This window comes from Triturus cristatus, chromosome 7 (genome assembly GCF_964204655.1).
Source record: "Triturus cristatus chromosome 7, aTriCri1.1, whole genome shotgun sequence".
NCBI lineage: Eukaryota > Metazoa > Chordata > Amphibia > Caudata > Salamandridae > Triturus > Triturus cristatus.
In genome coordinates, this window is record NC_140590.1 from 1,320,871,646 (window position 1) to 1,320,892,468 (window position 20,823).

The 20,823-nt window shown below is 48.7% G+C and overlaps 1 protein-coding gene across 6 annotated transcripts in view; it reads right to left on the bottom strand.

Annotated features, from left to right (window-relative positions):
* Nucleotides 1-20,823, bottom strand: part of RALGAPB (Ral GTPase activating protein non-catalytic subunit beta) — a 2,310,294-nt gene that overhangs the window by 2,150,265 nt on the left and 139,206 nt on the right. The gene's annotated exons all lie outside the window — the stretch shown is intronic.

The window sequence follows — 20,823 nt, forward strand, 5'->3', positions numbered from 1 at the left end:
GATGGATTTCACTGCTCCTACATGGAATGTGTAATGTAGTGATTTTGCTAATGCATGCAGGATCTGTTATTGATACGGCAGATAACACAGAACACTCAGAAGGTGGTTTTTGTTCCAGTTAAAACCTATAAATTCTTTAAACAGTTGCAATTCCAATTAACTAATATGTGACTCCATTAGGCACCATATGGTCACATATGAATCTATGAGCACCTGGTCACTTCAATGACCATGAATATAAGCTATGAAAACAGGTGCAAACATTTTGCTATAAAAGTAGTTACATGTTTTAAAGAATCCTCTGGTATTTAGGGGCGGGAGAGTATATTGTAACAGCCTAAGGTGATCTCTATACCCAATACCCTTACATTCATTCTATAAGTTCTAGTCCTCTGCAGCAATCTCAGTTCACTTAGAGGGGGAGAGTGAGCAAGTTACTAGACTATTAGTAATCTATACAAAGGTATTCCACTGGTGAATTTTGAAGAGAAGAGCCTAAAAGGCCAAGCTCAGTGCTCCAGGATCCTGTCACCAGGTGCTGGAAAAAAGAACTGAGGCAACTGCTACCTGCTAGGCATGATGGAATACTGGTGGTCTCTGGGTCCTTAAAGGTACACCACTGTTTAAAACTTACAAAACGGCAGCCTATGTGGCAACGCTGTCCTTCATCTTTTACTTTTACAGAAAAGGGTTTGTGGAAGAGATTTAAACTGTAATAACACTTACCTAAAATTATACATATATATGGGTACATCAACCCTTTTCTAAGTACAATCTGAAGAATTGCACCACTGTAGCCAGTGTACAGGCTGCATATTATGTTCTTTAAGTGTTTCTACAGGCCTTCCTGAAGTTATGCGAACGTCTAAACTTAAGAAGATATTCTATGAAGAAGTGCTCTGGGATTCCCGCACGTGGGCGGAATTATTCAAATGCTTATGACAATCAGTGGAGATACTCCAAGAGAGAAGCAGGTTTTATCCAATCTCTACTATGATGAAACGGCTGAAAAAAGTTTGCACCCAATTTTTGAATTTGGTCCTTTATTTGCAGAAAATTCAAAAAAAATAAAAAAATTCCCCTTTGAGAATGGGCAAATAGAAGACTGAGACACTTATTAATAAAGTACTGTATGGGCTAGATGAGGATACCTCCAAATTAACAGATGGATTCTACTGGCTACCAAGACATGCAGTCGGGCAGGTGAGGGCCTATGGCTTTGTACTGAACCGGTATGGCATTTTATTATGCATCATACTCCTAGTATGACCCTGAAGTGTTCAATGGCTGAAAAAGATGCTTAGCTTCTCGTTGTGCTTGGCTGGTACAGTGTGGGTTTAAAGAACAAGTTACTTACCTTCGGTAACGATGTATCTGTAAGAAACATTAGTTAGTTAGATTCCTCACCTTAGAATATCCCCAGGCGTCAGGCTGGATCCGGAAAGATTTTTGTAGCAATACCCCTTGCGCGTCGCTAGGCGTCGTATGCGGCTCCGCGTCCGTCGTCGGCTTCGTGCGCCGGAATGACGTGTGAGTACTTAGACGCCGCCCTCGCGCGCTGACGTCAGTTCTTGTACATAGCTTTCCGCGCCAGGGACGTTGAGCCATGCACGAGACAGACACTGGTGCCAAAAAACTAGGGCCCTGAAAGGGAGAACCTTAACCCTAGATGTCGGTTCGCAGAACGGGGAGGCTGGGTGGGTCAGTGAGGAATCCAACTAACTAATGTTTCTTACAGATACATCGTTACCGAAGGGAAGTAACTTGTTCATCTGAAAGAAACACGTTCGATTCCTCACCTTAGAATAGATACCCCAGCAATAACAACCCCGGTGGTGGGTCTGCGAACCAAGATCACACCAGAAAGTCCTGGAGAACAGAACGGCCAAAGTGGCCATCTCTCCGGACTTGGTTGTCCAGGCAATAGTGTCTTGCGAACGTGTGAAGAGAAGCCCACGTCGCCGCCTGACAGATGTCCTGCAAGGGGATTCCCCGTCCCAGGGCAGTTGTCGCCGCTGTGGCCCGAGTGGAATGGGCTCGCAGCCCAACAGGAGGGACCTTCTTCGCCAAAGAATAGGAGATTTTAATACACAACACGACCCACCGCGAGATGGTCCGCTTGTGTACAGCTTTACCCTTCTTAGCGCCTACGTATCCAACAAAAAGTTGGTGGTCCACCCGGAACGGTTTTGTGCGGTCCAAATAAAAGAACAGCGCACGTTTTGGGTCCAGAGGGTGGAGCCTCTCCATCTTTTGAAGGATGCGGAAAGAAGGTGGGCAGCGTGACCGACTGCCCGATGTCAAAGGGAGTCACGACTTTAGGAAGAAAAGAAGGGCGTGTCCGGAGGACAACCTTATCCAGATGAACCGAAAGGAAGGGAGGCTTAGCTGACAGAGCCTGGAGTTCACTCACCCGCCTAGCAGAGGTGATAGCCACCAGGAAGGCAGTTTTCAGAGTCAGTAGACGAATGGGACAGTTGTGAAGGGGCTCAAAGGGAGCGCACATCAGAAAAGTGAGAACAAGGTTCAAGTCCCACTGAGGCATTACGAATGGAACAGGAGGGTACATATGAGTAATGCCCTTGAGAAAGCGTGAAACAATAGGGGACTTGAAAAGAGAAGGCTGATCAGGAAGCCGTAAGAAAGCAGAGATTGCAGCAAGATAACCGTTCAAGGTGCCCAGAGCAGAGCCCTGCTGGGCCAAGGAAAGAAGAAAGAGGAGAACCTCAGAAAGAGGGGCGGAAAGGGGATCCACAGCCTTTGCTGTGCACCATGCCACAAATTTGTTCCACCGGCAGGCGTATACCGACTTTGTGGAGGGACGCCTGGCTGCCAGAATGACATCACAGACTTCAGGAGGCAAGTCAAATGGCATCAACTGCCGCCGCTCAATCTGGACAGGCTGGACAGGTTCGGGTGGAGGACCGTCCCCTGCTGCTGCGACAGAAGATCCTCCTGAAGAGGCAGTCGTATTGGGGGGATCGATGGACATACCGAGTAGCTCGGGATACCAGTACCTTCGTGCCCAATCCGGAGCCACCAAGATAACTTGGGCCCGGTCGCGCCTGATCTTCTTCAACACTCTGGGCAGAAGTGGTATAGGCGGAAAGGCATACAGCAGACTGCAACTCCACTCGCGACGAAAAGCGTCTCCGAGCGAGTGACGCCTTGGAAATTCCAACGCGCAGAACTGCTGACATTGCGCGTTCTCTTCGGTGGTGAATAGATCTAACCAAGGCTCTCCCCACTGTAGAAAGAGACCTTGCGCCACGTCCGAGTTCAGACACCATTCGTGATCCATCATGCACCAGCGGCTGAGTTTGTCTGCCCTGGCGTTCAGAAAGCCCGCCAGATGTTGAACCACCAGGGTGATGCCCTGATGTTCCAGCCATGTCCAGAGACGCAGAGCCTGACAAAGGGTCCACAACCCCACCCCGCCCTGTTTGTTGCAATACCACATGGCGGTGGCGTTGTCCGTGAACACCTGCACGACACTTACCCGGACAGAGGGAAGGAAGGCTTTCAGTGCAAGTCAGATCGCCCTCAGCTCCAAGAGGTTGATATGGAGCCGAGTCTCCGCCGGAGACCAGAGTCCTCTGATCACCGCCTCTCCCATATGGCCTCCCCATCCCAGGAGGGACGCATCCGTCACTACTACGTGCTCCGGTTGGGGTAGGGAGAGGGATCTGCCGCTGACCCAATCGCAATTCGTGAGCCACCACTGCAGCTGGTTCGCAGTGCCCTCCGAGATCAAGACATGGTCGGACAGGTTGCCACGATGCTGGGCCCACTGAAACTTCAGGTCCCACTGCAGAGCCCGCATCCGCCACCTGGCGTGAGGTACCAACAGGAGGCCATCAGCCCCAGAAGCCGCAGCACGAACCTGACCGAAATCCAAGACAGAGGCCGGAAGATGGAAATCAGGGCCTGAATGTCCAGGACCCGCTGTTCCGGCGGATAGACCCGGAACTGCGCCGAATCGAGAACCGCCCCTATGAAAAGGAGCTTCTGGGAGGGACTCAGGTGCGACTTCGGCACATTGATGGAGGACCCCAGCGAGTGCAGGAGGTCTGCCGTAGTCTGGAGGTGGGAAACGACCTGCTGGGGCGAGCCCGCCTTCAACAGCCAGTCGTCGAGATAGGGGAAGACTGGAACCCCTGATCTGCGCAGATGAGCTGCGACCACCGCCATCACTTTTGTGAACACCCGAGGGGCACTGGTGAGGCCGAAGGGGAGCACGGTGAACTGAAAGTGCTCCTTACCCACCGTGAACCGCAGGTAACACCGTGGGCCGGCAGGACGGGGATGTGGAAATAAGCGTCCTGCAAGTCCAACGCTACCATCCAGTCTCCAGGGACTAGGGCAGCCAGAACCTGAGCCAAAGTTAGCATCTTGAACCGTTCCTTCCGGAGGAAGGCGTTCACGCTCCTGAGGTCCAAGATCGGGCGTAGGCCCCCTTTGCCCTTCTTGGGAACCAGAAAGTAGTGGGAATAACAACCACGACCTACTTCTGGCCCAGCAACGCGCTCGACGGCCTCTTTGGCCAAGAGGGCCGAAACTTCCTCCTGTAGAAGATGCAAATGATCCCCCGACATACGGTGGTTCTTCGGTGGCATGGCTGGAGGGGTCGTCTCGAAGGGGAGGGAGTAGCCCCTTCAGACTATTTGCAGCACCCACCTGTCCGACGTGATGGAGCGCCAGTGGAGCAGGTGATGGCGAACTCTGCCTCCCACTGGCGTTGAATGGGCCTGAAAGCTCGGACTAGGAGGGCTTTGAGGCGGATGCTGCCAGGGTGGATGTGGACGGACCGGCACATTGTCCTCCAGTACCGCCTCGGCGGAATCCACGTCCGCGACCGCGTGCAGGTTGGTTCTGCGGCCGGGCGGACGCGAGGAGGCGCCCCTTCCTTGGCCACAAAAGGGGCGAAAGGCGTAAGTTTGCGGCCGCGGGGCCGAAAGACCCAAGGACTTAGCCGTGGCCCGGGAGTCCTTGAACCGAGCCAGCGCACTGTCCGCCTTCTCACCAAAAAGGAGAGTGCCATCAAAAGGCATGTCCATGAGGGAACTCTGGACATCCCCTGAAAAGGACGTGGACCTCAGCCAGGCGTGACGCCGAAGCGCCACCGTGGTGCTCATCACCCGACCTAGCGAGTCCGTGGTGTCAAGTCCACACCCGATGGCATGTCGTGCTGCATCTCGCCCATCAGCAAGTGCCTGGGAGAGTCGTGTCTGGGCCTCCACCGGACACAGGGGCAGCACGTCCTCCACCGCATCCCACAGAGGGTGGGAATAACGGTCCAAAAGGCAAGCGGTATTTAAAGACCGCAGCCCCAAACTCAGGGACGAGAACAGTTTCTTGCCAAGCATTCCTGCAGAGGATGTATGTGTAATCTTCCATGAGGCACTATTGCGAGGAATGACGCCATCACCTCTAGTAGCTGCATGAAAGTCCTGACAGTTAGGTATTGGTTGTTTGAAACTGTAGTAACAGAATTAGAAAAAGGTTGAATTCTGGCTGCATTGGGAGAGGCTAGAGCTGTGCGAGTGTTTAGCATCACTCCCAGATAGGACTGCAGTTGTGAGGATTGAAGATGGGACGTTTACACATTGACTGTAGATTCCAATTGATGGAGAAGGTCTATTGTAGTCGAAGTGTTTTGTAAGCACTTCTGCTGTGTGTTGGCTTTGATGAGCCAATCATCTAGATATGGGAAGACATGAATTTGTCGTCTTCTTAGATGAGCTGCTACTACTGCAAGAAACTTTGTGAACACTCTGGATGCAGTAGTAACTCCGAATGAGAGTACTTTGAACTAATAGTGATTTCCGGCTATCACAAATCTGCGATATTTGCAATGTGCTGGGTGAACAGGTGTGGAAGTATGTGTCCTTTAGGTATAGTGTGGACATAAAGTCGCCTTGTTGTAGAAGTGGAAGCACTTGTTGAAGCGTAACCATATGGAAGTGTTCTGACATTAAGAATAGGTTTAATGTTCAGAGATCTAAAATTGGTCGTAAGCACCCGCCCTTTTTGGGGATTAGGAAGTACAGTGAGTAAACCCCCTGACCCCTGGTGTTGTAATGTAACTGGTTCTATGGCTCCTTTTTATGTGAAGAGCTTGAGCTTCTTGTTTGAGGAGCTGTTGGTGCTGAAACGAAAGGGGAGGTGGAATATTGGGAGGATTGCTGGTATGCTCCAAGCAAAAGCTATTATGGAAAATGTCTAATACCCATTTGTCTGATGTTGTTGATTGCCAAATGCAAAGAATTGTTGCAGTCTTCTCCCGACAGGTGTAAAATGATCTGGGGGAATTGTAGGCAAGTTACTGTTTATTGAGAAACGGAGAGGTACATGAAGGTGTGCCTTTATCTCGGTCTTTGAAATTATTTTCTCTGTAACCGCCTTTGTAGAAACCTCTAGATGGAGATGGTTGTGTAGTTGATTTGTACGAGGACCCACTAGGACCCATGAAATTCCCTTTACATCCTTCTCTATAAAATGTGCAGGGAAAGGAGCCTCTATTAAATGGTGACTGAAGTGCTCCCATTGATTTTGCTACTTCTGTGCCCTTAATTTTCTGAAGTGACTTGTCAACTTGAGGTCCAAAAGGACTTTGTTTGTCAAAGAGAGCATTAAGGATAGATTGCTGAACCTCTGGTTTAAAGCCAGAGATTCTGAGCTATGCACGTCTTCTGCTTAGAATGCTGGTGTTGACTACCCTTGCTGCAGTGTCAGCAGCATCTAGTGCACATCTAATAGAAGAATAGGAAATTAATTGCCCTTCTTGCACTAAATTTTGCCCTTTTTTCCTGTGTTCTTTGAAGAGATGTTGGAGCAGTTGCTCTATTTCATTCCAGTTGGCCCAGTCTTATCTTGCTAACAAGCCTGGAGTGTTGGCTATATGCTAACAGTTGGCGGATTATGCAGCCACCCGTTTCCCTGATGCATCTATCAACTTAGACTCCTTGTCTGGAGGTGGTGCATCTGTTGTAGTTTGGGAATTTGCTCTTTTCCGAGCATTAGATACTACCAAGGAAGAATTTAAAGGCAACTGCCCTTCAATAAAAATCAGATCAGTAGGAGGAGGTTTGTACTTTAATCAACCCTAGGTGTTAAAATATGAGCACCTACAGGGTCTTTAAAAATGTAATCAGCATGTCTCATCATGCCTTTTAACAAAGGTAAGTGATGTCACTAAAGTTTCGAATAAAAAATCCTCCTCTAAAGATTCCTTGTGTAGCGTTGACCCCATGATATGAGGCTGCTCTGGAAATCAACACCTGGTATGCTGTGTTATCAGGAGGCGAGGGCTTTGTGGGTTAAAGGTCAGGATCTTTATCCATTGGAGCATCAATGTCAGTCATTCCATGGATCTATTGGTGGTGTACTATCGTCATCGCTATAATCCAAATAAGGCTGTGCGTGGGGAGAATCCTGTTGTGTAAAGTGTAATGGGTTTGGGCCTAGAAGGTGGTGGAGGAGATTGAGGAACAGGGCGGATAGGACTTGTAGCCCTGTATTTTTTCTGGTTTTAGAGGAATGTTATAGGATGTATACTCTGAAGGAGTTTTCCTTTTGGAAGGCTGTGAGAAGTTGGCTTTCTGTTACAGTAACCCCCCCCCCCCCCACACTTTTTGCCAGACTACTGATGCACTTTGACTTGATGTGCCCTGGGTCCCTGCCAAAAAGGTTCCCAGGGCCTGTGTTCTTTCCCCAAAACTAACCCAATTGGCATCTCTGGCCACAGGGAAGCCCCTGGTAAATGGTACCCAGGGCACTGAGACCAGGGAAGACCTCCAAGGGCTGCAGGACTTATTGTGCCACCCTTAGAGGCCACGGACGGGCACGGGCGCGCGCACACACACACACACACACACACAGAACCACACGGACAGAACCACACCCCCCCCCCACCCGCCCCCCCCACCCTCCACACAATGCCCCCCACCCCCCACACACACCACCCCCCCCACCCCCCACACAATGCCCCCCACCCGCCCCCCCCCCACACACACCACCCCCCCCACCCCCCCCACACACCACACCCCCCCCCACACCACACACACCACCCCCCCACACACCCCCCCACACACACACCCCCCACACCCCCCCCACACCCCCCCCCCACACCCCCCACACCCCCCCACACCCACCACCACCCCCCCCACACACACCCCCCACACACACCCACCACCCCCCCCCACACCCCCCACACCCCCCCCCACACCCACCACCCCCCCCCCACACCCCCCACACACACCCCCCACACACACCCCCCCCCCCCCCACACCCCCCACCACCCCCCCCACACCCCCCCCACACACCCACACCACCCCCCCCACACACCCACACCACCCCCCCCACACACCCACACCACCCCCCCACACACCCACACCACCCCCCCCCCACACACCCACACCACCCCCCCCCACACACCCACACCACCCCCCCCCCACACACCCACACCACCCCCCCCCACACACCCACACCACCCCCCCCACACACCCACACCACCCCCCCCACACCCCCCACACACACCCCCCCACACCCACCACCCCCCCCCCACACCCCCCACACCCCCCACCACCCCCCCCACACCCACCACCACCCCCCCCACACCCCCCCCACACACCCACACCACCCCCCCACACACCCACACCACCCCCCCCACACACCCACACCACCCCCCCCCACACACCCACACCACCCCCCCCACACACCCACACCACCCCCCCCCACACACCCACACCACCCCCCCCACACACCCACACCACCCCCCCCACACACCCACACCACCCCCCCCACACACCCACACCACCCCTCACACACCCACACCACCCCCCCCCACCCCCCCCCACACACCCACACCACCCCCCCCACACACCCACACCACCCCCCCACACACCCACACCACCCCCCCCACACACCCACACCACCCCCCCCACACCCCCCCCCACACCCACACCACCCCCCCCCCCACACCCCCCCCACACACCCCACCACCCCCCCCCCCACACCCCTCCCCCCCCCCCCAGGAGGAGATGAAGCGCTGGTACGACCAGAACGCCGCGCTAGTCGAGTTTCAGCCGGGCCAGCTGGTGTGGGTCATGGCCCCCGTGAAACCCTGCGCTCTCCAGGATAAATGGACCGGGTCCTTCAAAGTAGTTGAGCGGAAGAGCCCGGTCACGTACTTGGTAGACGTCCAGTCACCCCGGGACCCCCTCCGGGTCCTCCACGTGAACCGCCTCAAGCCCCACTTTGTGCGGACGGAGCTGAGCCTCCTACTGGCCACTGACGACGGGTCCGAAGAAGAGTCAGATCCTCTCCCTGATCTTCTGTGCACCAAGGAGAAGGACGGCTCCGTAGAGGGAGTGAACCTCTCCCCGTCTCTCACTCCCCAGCAACGTGAGGATTGCCGCCAGCTCCTAGGGCAGTTTCCGGACCTTTTCTCCTTGGTCCCCAAGGTCACCGACTGGTGTGTCCATGATGTGGATACCAGGGACAGCCCGCCAGTAAGACACCGAGCCTACCGAGTCCCTGATCGGGTCCGGTCCTGTATCCAAGCCGAAGTCTCAAAAATGTTGACCCTAGGCGTGATCGAACCCTCAGACAGCCCCTGGGCCAGCCCCGTGGTCCTGGTCCCAAAAGCAGCTGCCCCCGGGGTCGCCCCAGAACTCCGCTTCTGCGTGGACTACCGGGGACTCAATGAAGTCACCCGAGCCGATGCCCACCCCATTCCCAGAGCCGACGAGCTCATTGACCGGCTCGGGGCTGCTCGGTTCCTCAGCACCTTCGATCTCACCTGCGGCTACTGGCAAATTGCGCTCACAGAGGGAGCCAAGGAGCGGTCCGCCTTCTCCACCCCGGATGGGCACTATCGCTTTCGCGTGATGCCTTTCGGGATGAAAAATGCCCCGGCCACCTTCCAGCGACTGGTAAATAGAGTCCTGGCCAGGCTGGAAAAATTCAGCGCTGCATATCTCGACGATATTGCAGTTTTTAGTTCCGAATGGAGTGAGCACCTCCAGCACCTCCGGAGGGTGCTAACCGCCCTACGTCAGGCGGGCCTCACCGTGAAAGCCAGCAAATGCCAGACTGGGCAAGGTTCGGTAACCTACCTGGGGCACCAGGTCGGAAGCGGGCAGGCCGCCCCGCTACAGCCCAAAATCGACGCCATCCTAGCCTGGGAACCCCCCACTACCCAAACAGAGGTCCGAGCCTTTCTGGGCCTCACGGGCTACTACCGAAGATTCATCCGGAATTACGGCAGCCTGGTCGGTCCCCTCACGGGACTTGCGTCCAAGAAACAGCCCAAGAAGGTACAGTGGTCCCCTGCCTGCCAAGAGGCGTTCAATGCCCTGAAAACGGCCATGTGTACGGCCCCCGTCCTCCAGGCCCCCGACTACTCCAAAGAGTTCGTGGTACAAACTGATGCATCCGAGCATGGCATCGGGGCAGTCCTCTCCCAGGTAAATGACCAGGGTCTAGACCAGCCCGTGGCCTTCCTCAGCCGAAGGCTGTTGCCCCGGGAACAGAGATGGAGTACCATCGAGCGCGAGGCGTTCGCCGTAGTCTGGGCCCTCAAGAAACTACGCCCTTACCTGTTCGGCACCCATTTCAGGGTCCAAACCGATCATCGCCCCTTGTGATGGCTCATGCAGATGCGGGGAGAAAACCCCAAGCTTCTGCGGTGGTCAATCTCCCTCCAGGGGATGGATTTCACCGTGGAACATCGCCCTGGTACGGACCACGCCAACGCCGATGGCCTCTCCAGATTCTTCCGCCTCAGCGAAGAGAACCCCCAAGAAGATGGGTAGTTCTCTCCGGCTTTCAGCTGGGGGGGGGGGGACGCGTGTTAGACCCGGCCCTCGTAACATAGTCAGACCTGACCCCTGCACCTCACACCAGCCCCGAGCCCACGGCCTAGCCGATCCTTCCCACCAGAACACACACACCCGACCCCGACTTCCCCCGTCCGTGGCCTTCCTCCTTCGGCCACCCCGGGCCCGCGTGCCCACTTCATGCACCAAGATGGCCGACCCTGGCCTAGAGGCGCCACTCCGGCTGGAGGACATCGCGCTCCCCTTGGGTTGAGAAAGGGAGGAGCAGTTTCCATCACACCTCTGAGCTTCCCTGGTTTCGATCGTCCCGCCGGCCTCCCCGAGGGCTGGCTCCACGCCTGCTGGGTGTCTGGGGCTCCTCCCGACCCGGCCCTGAAAGGATCAAAGGACAATGGCAGGAAACTCCCAACAAGCGACCCCCAGGTGACAAGACCCCTGCCTGCACAGACTCCGGACATCAAAGAGGAGTCGCCCTATAACAAGGGGTGCTCTGGGACTGTCCGGCAGATTCGCCTTGGAACACCTGAGCCCTGCTGAGTGACTCGCGGCTCCCTGAAGATCGTAAGACCTCCGAACTTGTGCTTGAGCCCTGCTGAGTGACTCGCGGCTCCCCTGAAGATCGTAAGACCTCCGAACTTGTGCTTGAGCCCTGCTGAGTGACTCGCGGCTCCCCGAAGATCGTAAGACCTCCGAACTTATACTCGAGCCTGCTGAGTGACTCGCAGCTCCCACAGACTCTCTTGGTCCCGCCGGACCCCACGACGACAAGCGTATCCCCCAGCTCGAGGATTGTGAGCTGTGCGCCGGGTACGCTCCTGCATTTGATTCTTATCCCCCAAGACTGTCCCGCTACCTCCTAACCCCCCTCCAAGACTTTGTGAGCCCGCGCTCTACTTGTATATATTTTGCCTTGCTGATCATAAAGATCCTACAACTCCGATCTGATAAAGATTTGCTCTTAAGAACTTCTCGTGTACTGTCTCTCTGTCGTGTGGTGCCGAGTGTACGATCCTAGATACGAGGTTCCTCCCCTGAGGAGTCTCCCGCCAGTGCCCGGCTACGATACCTCGAGGGTGGGTCTCAGGGCAGTCAGGGCCCCTTCCGGGCCCCTCTGAGGTCGCCTTCTAAACAGGCGCCCAACGTCAAAACTGCACCCGGCAGTCCTAGTGCTGCGGAGGGTGCACCTTAGGTGCTACTTTGTTTCCCATTTGCCCTGCGCTAAAGTCCAGGAGCTTTGCTCCCACAACCAAGTGGCCTGCTTGCCAGCAGCCACCAACCAGAGGCCCCCTACCCCTTATTGGATAACATTGGGCCTCAGCCCTCTGTACCTGGCCGCCCTAGTGCCACTGAGGGTGTAAATATAGTGCATCCTTGACCCTGGGGGACCCCTGAGTCTACCCCCCAGAACCTCAACTCCTACTACCAAATACTTACCTTACAACCAATAACACTATTTTTCTCCATAGGATAACACTGACTGTTTTTCTTTGAAAGGTTTCTAAGTGTGGAGTTTGAAAACCTAAAGAAATTCTTTAAAATTACAACAAAACAAAAACGATTTTACTTACCTGTTTACAGGAAATGTCCCAGAGTAGTATCCAGATATACTACTCTGAGTAAGAAAAGTAATCTCAAAAGTAACTTACCTGTCATTTTACTGAAAAGCCTATTCAAGTCTATGTACTGTATTTACAAAGTATTGCATTTCTCTGAAACCATACTGTAAGTCAAAATAAAGTGCATATACAATTACAAATTCAAACGGTTTACAAACTACATTACTACTGTAAAGTATTTATTGCTTACCTGTGCCACAGGCGAGCTATTTTCAACCCAAAGTGCTGTGTGAAGTGAGCGCGCCGTGTGATCTGCTGAGACCAGCGAGAGGTACTGGCCTCTTTACCCACCCTGCTTTGTCGTTTGTTACCCACTCCAGGAAGGAAGTCCAGTCCAGGTTTTCGACCACGTTCACCAGCAGCGGAGCAGTGCAGTGCAGTGCAGGAAGCAGGAAGAGACGCGCACCGCACCGCGGCCGAAAATCGCCGAAAATCGCGGCCGAAATCGTGGCCGAAAATCACCGTTGAGTGCGAGTGGGCATCGTGTGTGGCGTCGCTGTGGAGCAGGGAGCGATAGAGGGTGAGAGTCTGCTGAGTGCCGCTGAGCCGCTGCCGCCGCCACAAACCGCGAGCAGATTCCTCGCGGAGTTTTCACCGTTTGGACCGTCTCTTCCCCCTGAGGACGTAGACTGGCGGTGGTCACAGCCATAGGCCGCTGGATTCGTAGCGACGCGTCTACACAGACGGGAGCGTACAGCAAGCACAGTAAGTGTGCAGAGCACAGAGTACGAAGTACGGAGAGCGGGACAGGCGCGGCGGTAGCTGTAGACGCTCCCGCCCTCCCGCCTCCATAGTATTGCAGATTACTGTGCTCCTGCTCCTGCTATCAGGGAAAAACCAGCAGGAAAAGCGGAAAGAGGCACGAGGCAGGAAGAATCGGCGTGCCTGGAGCTGGAGCTAGAGCCGAGAGTCCGCCCCCACCTGCCTCCATCTATCTCTACGCCAGCTTCAGCCTCAACCACAGCCTCAGCCTCAGCCTCAGCCTTGCCCCTTGCCCCTGCCTCTGCCTTTGCCTTTGCCCTAACCTCTTCCTTGCTCCCTTTGCTCCCCTTCTCTGGACTCGGACGCAGGGTTGAGCACGCCATTGCACCTGACAGGTGACAGGTGAGGAGGTGTTGGAGTGTTTGCACGGGCTCTAGGGGACTTACTGGAATTGTTTTCCCGAGAAGCTTAAATCAATTGCAAAAAACTTAAAACTGTATTTGAGGAATCTGACGAATTACTGGTCCTTGTACTTGGAATTAATCCCAAGGGTGGGATACAAGGTAACAAGGAGCAACTAACTAACCAAGTATTACAAGCCCTTAACAGGTTCCTCAACAGGCTCCTGTGCATAGATTAAAAATCGCAGTTTATACATTAACATCATTATTAATTGCAACTATGCGATCAGGGAGAGTAAGGAAAACAACAGTAAAGGCAAAGTCAAAAGCCCAACTTAAAGCAGAGAAAAGGAAAGCGGTGAGCGAAAATAACGGCCCTTCTCAGGAGCCGAATCTTAATGAATCCTACGCGGACTTTTTAAAGATTAAACGCGAAAAACTTGACATAACGGAGACAAAAGGGAGTGATAACAATAAAGATAAGGATACTACCATAACAAACTCAAAATTAGAAAAAAGGAAGTCCCAACTCACCGTTCCATCTATAGCTCCTACATGGGAAATAAATAAACCTTCACCAATTAATCCAATTGTCACAATTGTCACACCAAAAAATACATCTAACGGAAACAAGGGAAATAACCCTTGTATTTACCAACCCAAGATATACACAAAATTCTCTTTTTTGAAAGATCCAACAACAGCAATTTTTTCAAAAACGAGTCTGTTAGAAGGCTTGCAAACCCCTCTTTTGCCTCTGGAACCAAATGGTTTTAATTGGACATCTCAAAGTAACCCAGAAATACACCAACAATCTATACCAGTGCAGCAAGGACTTAACGAGAAAATGGATATCAGGGATAATGAACCAGCTAGGTCGACCCTTCAAACAAATAATGATGAACCAACAAATTTAATGGAGACCGCCTGTGTGAAAGGACTTCAAATAAATAATGCTATCACACTATACAACAAACATTTCGAAACGGAAACGGAAAGTAACATAAATCTGGGACATAAAAACCAACTGTCAAAACCGTCTACCCTGGGACCCATTGACGATTTTAGTGGACTTATCCATCAACCACTAAGCGAAGAGCACGATAACATCGATATAAATACACAGAGCCCACAAATTTTACAGGGTCTGGTAGCTAACATTTCATCTATGACCAATAAAAAACCACTTGTTAACACGAATACACAGGAAGTAACAATAACTGGGGAGCTTGGGGAGCTCGGGGAGCTTGAGGAAAAACATCTAAATGAGAAAACAGTAAAAGATAAAAATCCAAAGAAAGGAGAGATGAAAGACATGGAAACAAAAGGATCACAACTTAAATTAGAACAAAATAGGGGTATAGGTACAGATCTGAACCAACTGTTACCAAACCAGACGGATCTAACATCATCAAAAAATGTCCACTCAGATTGCTCCCACCAGATCGCACTTGTGGACAAATCAGATAAAAGCGATATGTCCTTTCTAGCCACGCAAGAATGGGAAGAAATGGTCGCTTCTTATAATCAAGATACAATACCAGATACAATATTAGATAAAAACTTTTTGGAAGACAAAACATATTTAAACAATAAAATAATCTGGGAGGCAATGCTAAGCACAATGCAATACTCAACAGCAGCATTGCAGTACCAATCACACAAAATGGACCTTCAGCTGACTATTTTACAGGCGCTTGCTGATTCAACAGCTGGGATAGATAAGAAACTAGCTGGCCTGAATGATTTAATAAAGAAGGGCCAGGAAGGTACATATGCAATACAACAAGTTAACCAAGAATGCACATGCGCACCAATAATTGACAAATTATCTATATTACCTTGTATATTAGGTGACTTATTACTCGACATAAAAAAAGTTCTCAAAGACCAAACACAAATAAAAACCGCAGGTACGACGGACAAAAAAGTACTACTCCTATCAACAGATAAAACGGAAATTATTGCAGATAATAAATCTCCGCAAAAACAAAATGAATCCCAAAAGGAAAACGGGAAAGTAGAGGCAGAGAAAAATATTGCTTTTGGAGAAAAAAAGGTCGGTAAAACCAAAAGGAAAGGAAGGAAAAACAAACAGATAAGTAGAGGACGCCATCCTTTTTCTAATTCCAAAAGTGACCAACAGTTAACACCTCAAAAAACCCCTCCACATGTTTTGATGTCAAACGAGAATAAACAACTACAAACAGTAATACGGAAGGATAGCAGTTTAGGTAAACCCATAGTGGTATTAGAGAAGCAAGATCCCTCACCAATTATTCAAAATCTAAAAGAAAGGTTCGAAGAAACTAAACATAATCAAGATACTAGCCCCCAAGAAAGACCGCTCCTCCATAAGGAGGATATAACCCAGAGCCTAAACATTCAACCTATCCCTTATAATTTTAACACTATGATCCACAGAAGCAAAATCGATATGAACCCTCGGGCAACCAAACAACAAGCAGGGTCTAAAGACCTAGAAATGATAAGGTCAGCTCTGGACTCAAGGGTAAACATTAGCCATACGACTGATAGTCGATTCCACGATAATGATAATTACCAACAGGAAAATAAAACAGAATCAAACATCATTATATTTCATCCGCTATATGAATCGAGAGGGCCTATGGACATACTAAATAGACAGAACATCTTACAACTTTTACACTCTAATAAAAAATTAGAAAACATCATATCCTCTGACCTACGATCAATCGAATTTATACGAAAAAATAATCTAAAATCAGAATCTACCAGAGCGACATGGCAAAACTCTGAGATTTCTAGAAGAATATACCAAGAAAAGGATTGCTTTAAAAACTGGGGAATAGAACTGGAGCTTGTTACAATACCATCATATCCGACTCCTTTCTTAATAAAAAAATTAACTGACCCAGATAAAACAATCAGTTCAGTATTAAGAGGTGCTAAAAGTAGAAGTCCTGGAGCCAATAGAGAAGCGAACTTGTCAACCATAATCGTGAACGATGCTCCCCAATTAACACAATCACAACTCTTAATTAACAAAAATTGGCAAGGAAACCATCGCACGATTACATTAGAGGCCAATATATGACCTGACCGGATAATCACTCACTCACCTCAATCTAAACAAAGTGGGATAAAAATATGCACGTGGAACATCAATGGATTAGCGGCTAAAATGTCAGAGCAAGAATTTTTGAGCTATATAGAAAAATTCGACATAATACTCTTGGAAGAGACATGGAAAGATAACTCATTCAGTTTGAAAGGATTTACATCACTGTCGACTCTAGCTACTAAGACCTCAAATCTAGGCCGTAGCTCAGGAGGCTTATCAATATTAACTTCTGCATCAACTATTGGAGAAACTATACCACTAACCTTTAAAATATCTCCTCCAAACAGCGTGCAAGCCATAAAAATAAAGCTGAAAATAGATAAACAAATACAGACAGTAATAATAATAAACACCTATTTACACCCAAAAGGGAAGAAAAAAGCGATTATGGAATTACCAGCCGAATTAGACAGGTTGATGGAAGAGGAAAAATCGGACCATATTATACTGGCAGGAGATTTTAATATGCATCTCATAGAACCGGGTCAAACCTCAGATTTCATACAAGAGATATCGGACGCCTGGGAAATACCAACCCAGATCCCTGGACCAAAAATTAAAATGTCCAATGGTGCAAAAAAAATTTTACAGGAATTAGAACATCGTAATTTGAGGGCTCTGAATGGCCGCTTTAGCGAAGACCAACCACCGGCGGCAACTTTCCACACGATTAAAGCCTCAACTCACTTAGATTATACCTTCGTGAGCCTAGATTTTTTTAGCAAGATAACTGCTTTTGAAATTGGCAACATTGACCTTAGTGACCATTTTCCTCAAGAACTAACCCTGAGAGCAAATCCAGTAGAGATATTTCCAGCAGCCAGAGAAATAGTCCAAACTAATACTATCAATCTTAAGCGAATAAGATGCAGCTCGGAAAACATAGAGACAATAGCTGCAACTGCAAAACAACTCTATGCACAAATGGACAAAAAGGGTGGCAACCCCCTAGAATGCTGGACTAATTTCACCAAAACTCTCAGTGAGACATTTCCGAGCAAATCAAATAAGGAGGCAAAATCAGCCTCGTATAATTCCAACAAAATAGTGAAATGCCCGGAGATTAAGAGATTGACCCGAATTACTAATTATACATTGAAATTGGTACGTAAATATCCTTTTAATTGGCAATTGCATAATACTTTGCGACAAACAAGGAAAATATTAAAACAAAAAAGATGGAGAGCCAAACAAGAGAAAAACCATAAAGCCTGGTCATTGTTGTATTATGAGGCAAAGCAAAAAAACAGTGCTAAATTTTGGAAAAAGGTGTCAATGTTATTGAGACCAGGACATCATGGGATAAGCTCTAATGTCACCGAAGCAAAATGGTATACTTATTTACACAACCATTTTAATGACTCAGAACCGATTGTGGACACCCGGATAATAGATGCACCAACAACAGTCTCTGCCCTCAACTCAGTCCCGGAGAGTAGTAAAATAGTGACAAGCGAGGCAAGACAAAAAATATCTTTCTTGCCATCAATGAACAAAGACCAGTTGATTGAATCAAACCTAATGAGTTTATCAGAAGATAACCCAGACAGAGAAATACAACTCATCAGGAAACTAATTGCAAAAGGCAGGAGAGTAGGTGCACCGGGGCCCAATGGAATTCCCCCGATGCTATTTAAGCAAGATCCCATTTACTGGAGTAAAATCCTGGAGCCAGTCTACAGATATGCCCTAACACATATGCAACTACCAGACTCATGGAGAGGCTCAATTGTAAGCCCGATATACAAACAAGGTGGACGTGACAATCCAAACAATTATCGGTTAATTGCTCTAATAGATATAGAGGCCAAATATTATGCAGGGATCCTACTGGAAGAACTTACAAGATGGACAGCCGAAACTAACATCATTCCCATAACACAGACCGGTTTCCAAAAAGGCCAAGGAACAACAACGAACATCCTGGCCCTGTCCTTACTTATGGATGCTGCAAGAGGAAAAAAAACATGCACTATACCTCTGTTTTATAGATTACGCAGCAGCATTTGATCATGTGGACCGAGATATGCTTTGGTATAAACTGGCAAAATGGGGGATATCTTCTTTACTGCTGAACCAGCTCATACACCTATATACAGACACATGGATTAGGATAAAACTGGGAGAAGGTTCGCGATTATCGAGAAAAATTCCAACTAACAAGGGCCTCAAACAAGGCTGCGTCCTCTCACCAATATTATTTAACCTTTTCATGGCTGATCTGCCAGAAGAACTGGATAAATGTTCATCTCATAGTCCATCATTAGGAGGTAAAACTTTGACAAACCTGCTTTATGCCGATGACCTAGTTTTAATTAGCCGCACCCCTATTGGCTTACAACGCCTTTTGGACACAACTAATAGATTTTCTAAAAGAAATATCTTAAATATAAATAACTCAAAAACCAAAATTATGGTAGTGAATTACCATAAAAAATCTTCACCAAAATGGTACCTGGATGGGCATAGAATACTACAAGCCACCACTTACAAATATCTGGGGATCCTCCTGGATCACAACAACTCGTGTAAACCACAGCTGGAGTCCCTAAAGAAAAAAGGTATGACATCTTGCCTGACACTCAAACCACTGAAGAACCAATTGCCAGATCTCTCCCTTGAACCTTTCTTAAAAATTCTGAGAGCCAAATTTCAGCCTACAATCTCATACGGGAGCGAACAAATGAGAGGGAGAGACGCTTTACCGTTAAACAATATCATAACAAAAGCATATCGTGTGATATTCCAGCTTCCAAGATATGTCTCTCCAGCCCAACTTCGACTGGAATTTGGTGTACAAAACCAAATAGTGGAGCGAATGGGATCCTACGTAAAAACATGGCACAAAATTAGACTTGCCGAAAAAGGCACTTTGAATGACCTTTTATGGATTGAACTAACTCGGAATAATAAATCCCCATTTAATAAATACCTTATAGATGCAATTAAGAAACTGAGCCTAGAGAACTTATGGAACACTTCAGTATCTCACAATGTTTTTAAAAAACTAGTGACAAAAACAACAAAGAGTATCTCCCTCGCACTGGATAAGGAAACATTGTCAAAACGTACTCATGGATGGACAGTTATAAGCAATTACAAGAATAGCAACCCTCAATCCTATTTAAATTTAGGAATAAGGATACATATAAAACAAAAATTCCTGAAGTTAAGATTGGGGGTTGGACCTATAAAAGCATTATTACCGCCATGGAAACGAATCGGACATAACAATGAATGTAGATTATGTGGACTAGGTGAAGAGAACATTACCCACATCATCTGTATATGTGAAAAACTGAAGGACATAAGGGTATCTTTATTAAAACCGTTTTTTATTCAGCATGGTGTGAGGACCTGCAGACAAGCAATACTTCTATGTTTTAATCCAACTGTAACTCAATTAAACTGCCGCCTTACAAAATTTTTGGACATTACAGAGAAAAGATTAAATATCCAATTAGATTTGCTATCAGTTTAATAAAACAGCGACTAGTCTTCGGATGATTTGCAAATTTCTCTTACTTGCACGTTTTAAGAATTAACTTTTCCTTTTTTATAATTGTATAACACTCTCTGATCTTAAGAAAAGCACTTCTTTTAATTTAAATGTACAGAAGTTTTATTACCAAGAAATTGCGCTTCTTTTTTGTATGATTACCATATGCAATGATTTTAATTAATTATGCATAATAAAAATTACTTACTTACTTACTTGCTTACCTGTGCCAGTCTTACTGGTTCTAGAAAATAAAATAACTAAAAGAATATTTTTATACAAAAACAATTGCTCTGAAGTTCAGTCTTTTAGAGTGTGAATTCATTTGCTGACAGTGTGTACAACAAATGCTTAACACGGTCCTCTGATACTGCCTTACTGCTATACCACACTACCATAATTAGAGAGTGAGGTGCAATCTAACTTTACCTCTGCCTACCTTTGGGGATCCACTGGACTGTGCACACTATACCTCACTTTGGTATAGTATATACGAGCTAGCTTCCCATCAAGGCGTGACCTCTTTAGCTAGTATGTGTCCAGTGTCCGGATTAATGAAGATTGCCTGCTGCTTAGGATCCAGCTTTTCATGCATAATGTACAAGATTGGTTCCGGAGGCTTCTGATAAGCATCCTTTGTTTTTGGCCCCAAACCTTT